The 7,285-nt window shown below is 43.4% G+C and overlaps 1 long non-coding RNA gene across 2 annotated transcripts in view; it reads left to right on the top strand.

Annotated features, from left to right (window-relative positions):
- The first annotated feature begins 47 nt into the window (after positions 1-47).
- LOC135418238 (uncharacterized) overlaps positions 48-7,285 on the top strand; it is an 87,080-nt gene continuing 79,842 nt past the window's right edge. For both annotated transcript variants that reach the window (XR_010432360.1, XR_010432357.1), the window contains exons 1-2: positions 48-956; positions 3,021-3,156. This is a non-coding gene — a long non-coding RNA (uncharacterized LOC135418238). The remainder of the gene's footprint in view (positions 957-3,020; positions 3,157-7,285) is intronic.

Below are 7,285 nucleotides of genomic sequence, written 5' to 3'. Positions count from 1 at the left end.
TGGTGACCGCCGCTGTCACTCAGGGGAGGGTGGGGAGGGTTTGGCGCCTGGGCTGCGGCGCCCGCCCCCCAGCGGCGCTGATTGGTCGCCCGGGGGTGGGAGCTGGGGGAAGGATGGCGTCGGTCCCTCCGCCCGCGGTATTTTCCATATGCGCAGAGTGATCCCTGATCCCACCCTCGAACGCCAGAAGGGATAGTGCTGCCGCCCAGCGCCGCTCCGGTTGCTGAGCTGCTGTGCTGTGACGGGGAGCAGGCGCTGTGAGCGCCTCCATCCTCTCCAAGAGGCGGAGACCCACGAGACACGGCACCACCTGCAAACGTCTGCAGGGAGCAAGGGTTCTAGCCCTGAGAGATATACTGTGGGACCTGAAGCCGTGGACTGCGCCTCCAGCACTGCCCGGGATGCAAGAAGCTCTGTGAGAACAGTGGTCATCTGTGGCTCCACGTCTGCCTGGAGAACAGCTTCCCCGGCAGCTGGGACAGTGAGGGCAGCTCTGGGGACTGCAGCTCACCTGTGGTGATGCCTTCAGCATCCCAGAGCCCAGGCGTTTCCTCGGCAGGAATCATTAACTCTGCTTCACCAGTGTTATTTGTAAGGCCTGCTTGTGGGGAGCATACTCATCTCCTGGCCAAGGGCTTTGGCCCGGCAAGTGCCTGTACTGATCAGGGCCAGCCACCTCTGGAGCAGCCTGACTGCGTTTTTTCACCACAGCACTTAAGTCTTGCTTTCCTCTGGACCTTCTCACAGTTTGCTTATAGAACACCAAGGACACCGACTGCTTTCCTTGGTGTCTGCTTTCCAAGTGTGGATGAGAATGGACCAGCCTGAGTTACAGCCAGTCAGGCTGATGGTGGAGAAAGTAGTCAGGAAAATAGCAGAAAGCTGTAGAGCTGAAACAGACCTTGGGCTAGAGGTCTTCTGCCTTATACTGGATGAGAAGAATTTCCTTAAGACAGGTCAGTGTTACATGTTCACTGCAGCCCAGTGGAAGCTCAGTGACTGCCCTGAGAGGGAATAGTTGTCAGCCTTCCCACCCCACTGCCATATGTGTGCATGGGAGTAACAAGTCTTAGAGGTGAATGACAGTCATAACAAATCCCAGTGCATAAAGAGATTAACTCAGCTGTGTAAGCATACTGGTTCTGTTTATCCCCTGAGCAGATCAAACTATATAAGATTAAGGTCTTTAGGATGGCTAAGTACAAGCAATCCTTCATCAGGACAAGCTGCCTTTGCTTGGTGAAATCTACAAGTCCCTACAGTTTACTTGGTTCTTAGGCCACTTTCAGAGGCTCATGGTTGTTGTGAGTGTCACTGTCTACATTTCTTTCTGGTGAAAAATGACTGGAGGAGGTGGCTGACTATTCTGTGTTTAGGAAAAAATTAGTAGCTTGGTCTACTGCTGCACAAACTTAATTTTTTTTCTGAATTCTGCATTTTCCACGAATCACAAGGGGCTCCTATCTCATGTATCACAATGAGCTTTCAGAGGGAAAGGTCTCAAACTTGTATCCAATTTCATTCCTGTTAAAGTACCTTTCAATCTAATCTTTCTTCATATCCCCTACCTACTATGGCTGAAGGAAATGTGACAAATTTTCAGAATGTGTGCTGAGGCATTGGGTAGAAAGGGTTCATTATACAATGTAGGGGCGGGGGAAGAAGTAATTAGTAAGGTAAAACCAGAAGCCCTTCCTAGATGAGAGACAAGGGAGTTGAGGAGATTCATGTACCACTTAAGGTTGGAGTGGTTTCAGATGGGTTGACTCCAGTGTCACACTATCAGTGTGACAGAAGTTAGAGGTCCCTCTGTAGAAAAAGTTGTCACAGTGTTGCACCTTGTGTTGTCTCCAGGCCTGCAATTGCAGCTCTGAAGCACATGAGGCCTGTAAAGTGGCCATTCCTTTCCCAAATGCCTGGACCACGCAACCCCTCCCAAAGGCACTGTCCTGCCGCCTTTGGGCTGGGGAGAGAAAACTGGCATGGCAGTTGGGCAGAAATGGCATTGGCAAAAGACCCTATTCTGTGTGTGTGTATAATGACTGGCATTGTGAGGGGTGGCTCAAGGAGAGTGGCTGTCTGGGCCCACAGGGCAATGGAAACAGGACTCTGCCAAGGCAGGATGCAGGGGGTGGATGATCTGGGGGACAAACTGAGTGCTAACTCACATATTCAAACTGTGTTCAACCTACTCAGTTCACCAGAACATCCAGTCTTGTTAATAAAGCAGATTTGCACATAATGATGAGCACCTGAGAGAATTCAGTATTTCAGCTCAATTATTTCCTCCAAAAGGTTCTTCTCTTAAATTACTGGATGAGTAGGGAGAAAAAACTTTGAGCAAGCCACACATTGGCTTACTTTTACACAGCCCATGAAATAGTTGAGAACAACTGGAGCACTAGTTCTCCTGCCCACTCCCATAACATGCTTTTATTTGTCTGATTACTACTGATGGTTCGAGTTCTGGAAAGTACCTGTATCTGGCCATTGCATGGAAAAGAAAAGAAAAAAAATATTTAAAAGAGGTAGCACTGCTCTGCTAGTGATGTGTCCCTGAACACAGATTTCCCTTTACCTCTTAACTGCCATGAAATTTTTTTGGCAACCTTGGTGTTGCCCCATCTCTCCACTATGGTCATCTCTACAGGCAGAAACTTGCATTTAATGGCAGCTTCTGACTGCTGCTGGCAGGATTTCTCTCTAATATCCACACAGTGCTCTGGAGGGCGTCACTGCTGTGCTTTCAAAGAAAGCCTGACTCATTTGTCAGGGCCACAGAGGCACTAATAGGCTTTAATGACCATGACCAGCCTGAGCTGGGGTGTCCTCCACACCCTGGCTCCTGCGCCCAGGAGTCTCATTTCAGCTCAGCACAGTGGCATCAGTTTGTGCTTCAACTTTGTTACAGCTATGTCTGTGACTGGTTGGGATCCTCAATGATCCAGGTGTTGTTGTAGACTTTGTTTCTTTGAGTCTGTGTATACTCTGACTGATCATTTACACCTCATTTATTTCAGCTACTTCCGTGAAGTGAAATATGCTGCTATTTCAAGCCTGTTTTGATGCCTGGGCTCTTGAGCCTCTTGGATGTTGATTGTTAGAGCAATGTTTTCACCTTAGGACAAAACCATGTTGCTTCAGCTCCATAAAGAGGTAAGATTTGCGTAGTGATGAATTGCAAAATTCAGAACAAAGATATGAAAATGCTGATGTTTCTGTGATTTGGTATTGGCCTTCCAAACAAGAAAGACTGAGTGAATGCGGCATGACTTTTGAAGCTGCGAAGTGTGGAGAGTAGCAGCATGTGTTTTTGTAGCAGGAGGCCTATTTAGCTACAATATTAGCCAAATTGAGACCAATTGGACTTATATCACAAAGAAAAGGATGCTTTTTCATAAGCATAACAGCTAGTAGAAAAAGATCCCAGATATCTTGCCTCAAAGAACATTTTAGGCTGATTAAGAAACTAAAACACAGACACATATTTAATGATTTTCTTTACGTTTGCCTGCATTTTTCTTTAGCTAGCAAAGGATAGTTTTCTGTCAGCTCAAACAGTGTCTGCATACCTTTCATAAGTTTGTGAATAACTGCATTATAAATCACAAGAGCAAGCGTGTCACTGTGAGATGGTCTTGTCATTTCAGACTTGAATGTGGTCTACATTTTGTAAATCCAGGCAGAGTCTTGGCATAATTTCTGCTCAGATTCAGGGCATTCTAGATTCAGATATATGAAATTACTCCAAATACTCTGGTACAAAAACAGAAACAGCTTCTCCCTTGGACAGGTCAAGAGTAACATTTGGAAGATGGTTCTTGGTTTGTTTATGGAAGGAGTTGTACGAACTCGGTGACCCAGACATCCTTTCCAGTGCTGCATTTAGTTCTCTCAACTAATGGGGGGGGAACACAGGAGTTGAAACCTATCATTCAAAATCCAAGCAGTATTACTGGTTTGTTAAGGTGATTAGCGTGGATTTTGGTTTCAAACAGCTCTCATCAAGCATTTCTCTGAGCCCTGTAAGCTCTAATGCTTATTATCTGATCATATATTAGTTCTGGTACAGACACTAACTTCTGCCAAAGAGATGAGGAAACTGTGCTAAAGAGAAAGGAAGTGACCTACTTAGAGTTATAGCAGAGGGGGAAACCCAGCTTAAGTCAGAACTCTCGTCTCCTTTGTTTTGCTCATAGGCAATACTTCCTCCAGCACAAAGATAGACTCTGCACCCTAGACCCTGTACTGATCCTAACTTGCCCCTTCTCTTCTCCCCAGGGGCTGTATTAAGGAGCTCCACTTTCACTAGGTGCTGTTTTGTGCTGGGGAACAAATGAGCACCAGTCAGCTGACTCCTGATGCTCATTGGTATGCCAGGAGGGAAACTGGCATGCTGCAAGGAGCACTTTCTTTAGTCTGTAGAGTCTGGGATGAGGAAGGGATAGAAAAAAGTGCCATGAGGGCTCTAGGATCCAGTGAAGAAAGCCTTCCAAGTGCTAGTTAGCTCTAATATGTCCCTGCTTGTACTGGATGATCCTTCCTATTTTGTTTCCCTGTAGCTCCATCTCACTGTGTACACAGCAGGGCATGTTTTAGAGGCTCAGAGATTCTTACTTTATTTTCCATGTGCCTCCATGCTGAAAGATGGTTTTCGTTTGTTATTGAACAGTGATGAAAAATCAGAGAGAAGTGACACAGTTTACTAAAAGCTCAATCAGTCAGAGACCAAGTTCTTGTGTATCGCCTCTCCTTGGAAACTGGCCTCTGAGGAAGAGGAGCTGTATGTTGCCAGCTCAGTTTGAAGTTCACATACCAAATACTTGCAACACTGTCCTCTCTGAGTTTTTAACTCAGCATTATTAACTGGTATTATTTAGCAACTATTTTGGAAGGAGTAAAAATTCCTCAAACTTCTTAGCTGCCTGTACACTGTTAATAAGGGCACGGTAACAAAATCAACCAAATAAATTGCTCCGAATTGCATGGACTCAATCCTCTCTGCATTTAAGAATTTCAGCACAGATTGGCTGCTGTGTAATGATAACTGTAGTTACCAGCTGGAGGTTGTACTTGAGTGGTATTTGATCTGAAGTCTGAAAGCACTTGCTCTCTTAAAATGGAAAAACATAATGTCCTTGTGCATAAGTGGATGAGTTCACCTCTTGTTCTTCACGGGGAGACCCTGAAGAGGAGGTCTGATGCTGCAACTCGCAGCCTTTTTCTCCCTGTCTTGCACCTCACCCATCTTATGAAGAATCTCTGTAAGGCTGCTGCATTACTGCTGCCTCTGCCCTTGAGGCTGATAGCTTGCCAGTTTTATGTGAAATTACTCTTCTGTCCTTCCTCTCCTTTCTTTTGCCATGAAGGGTATTGGATCTGTGCCACAATACATCTCTCTCTTTCTTTCTTGCCCCCATTATTTTCCTGCATTTTTGATCTCTCATGATAGGTTGCTTTTCAAAAATCAACTCCATCCTTGATTTTTATTTTTTTTTGATCAGAGGGGGTGGGGCACAGGTGGTAGATGAAATGAGCAACCCAGTAAGTTAATATTAGCTGATCTCTCTCTGCTATACTTAATATTTCTGTACATTTTTAGGTCAGAGGAGAGCACTAACTCTTTTCTTTGGACTTCTTGTACACCGTTTACTTTCACATTTCACCTAGTTAACGTTGTATTGAGACCTATAGCTTTGATTTCAACTATATCCATCTTAAGAAACAAGAGCAGTCTTAATTAAAAGATACCAAGAGGATCCACAGAATCCCTTGGTAGTTTATTCCAGTAGTTAATCATCTTTATTATTAAATACATATTCTAATTTGGCATGCCTGGCTGCAGCTTCCAGGCATTGGGTCCTCTTTTATTTGTGGTTTTCCACGTTATGCTAAAGGGTTTGTCGTACTTTAGATTTTCTGCCCCGGAAGCTGAACCTTCTCTGTGATTGAGTTCTGTAAGGGCTGTACTGAAGGAGTTTGTCTCTAGCTCTCAGTTTAGTGGTTGTTTTGTATACCATCTACAATGTCACCTGAACTATGAGCACTAGTCTAGAATTGGATTTGACAAAACATCAAAGCTAAAATGACCTTCCTCTCCCATGTCCTGCTTTTAAGATCTAGGACTGCCCTATGCCTAAGTCTTGTTCTGAAACGCTTCTTGTTTTTGTTCTACATCTTTGTTGTTGTTTCAGAAAAGAAGGTCTGGGCTCGCTTTAATAAAGAGAAAATGAAGCACTTAATGTATGCCTGTTAAATGATTACCATTCTGTGTAACAAATAAGACAAGGATCTTATGGTGGGAAAATTGCATGTTGTATAATAAAGACTACAGATATGGGAGACTTTAAAAAGCCAATGGGGGCTAGGGAATTGATCTAACAATACAGTGCAACCAATGTTAACAGGACATAAATGGACTTTCTGATCTTTCTGGAATCTGTTTCATGAAGTAACATAGTAGCTGCTAGCTGTAACTCTCTGTGGACTGACATAGAGAAGACACCCCTTAGTCCATTTCTCTATGTACTTTAAGAAGAGTAACTGTTTTTCTTCTGGAAAGTGTATGCTCATTATATTAGACAAGTAAAACATTTCATTCTCTATTATACTCAAGAATTTATATAAAATTTAGCATGTTGCTAAGTGAAAACAGTAAGGCAATGCAATTAATTCTGAGGAATTAAAAATATAAGTATTACTATAGTACATACTGATACATCCCAAGCCACCCTCCATGGAAAAGAGAGTGCATTAAAAATAAATATAGAAGTGCTCTAGTATCTGAATGGATGACATGCTCTTTGTATAGGTTTCTGCTAAGGTCTCCATTTTGGGGGGCCATTTACACTATTGCCTTGTAGATTTAAAGATGACAAATATGTTGATGCTTGCTTTGATTATTTCATTTTGATTCCACTAAAATGGTGGCTGCTGTATCAAGGAGCAGAAATCCATTCTAACTATACTTTCAGTAAATTATTAGCCTTTTTTGACAATAACAATGAACATTTATGAACACTAATGAAACTTAGTGCTTTAATCTACAGCATAAACAATTACCTGCTCTGAAACATCTGTTGGAAATACTTGTAGATTTGATGGAAATAGGAGGTATCATTCTTCCTCGGAAAGGTTTCACATAATTATTCTTCAGGCATAAAAACTTACAGCTCAGTAATTCTTTCAGAGATCTTGCACAATGAGATCATGTCAATACCAGGAAGTCAGAGTGACAAGGAACATCTCCAGGCACTGGGATACCATCACTTACACTACAGAGTTT

Source organism: Pseudopipra pipra, chromosome 1 (assembly GCF_036250125.1).
Source record: "Pseudopipra pipra isolate bDixPip1 chromosome 1, bDixPip1.hap1, whole genome shotgun sequence".
NCBI lineage: Eukaryota > Metazoa > Chordata > Aves > Passeriformes > Pipridae > Pseudopipra > Pseudopipra pipra.
The sequence above is the reverse complement of the archived record's forward strand: the minus strand, read 5'-3'. Positions and strand labels throughout refer to the sequence as shown.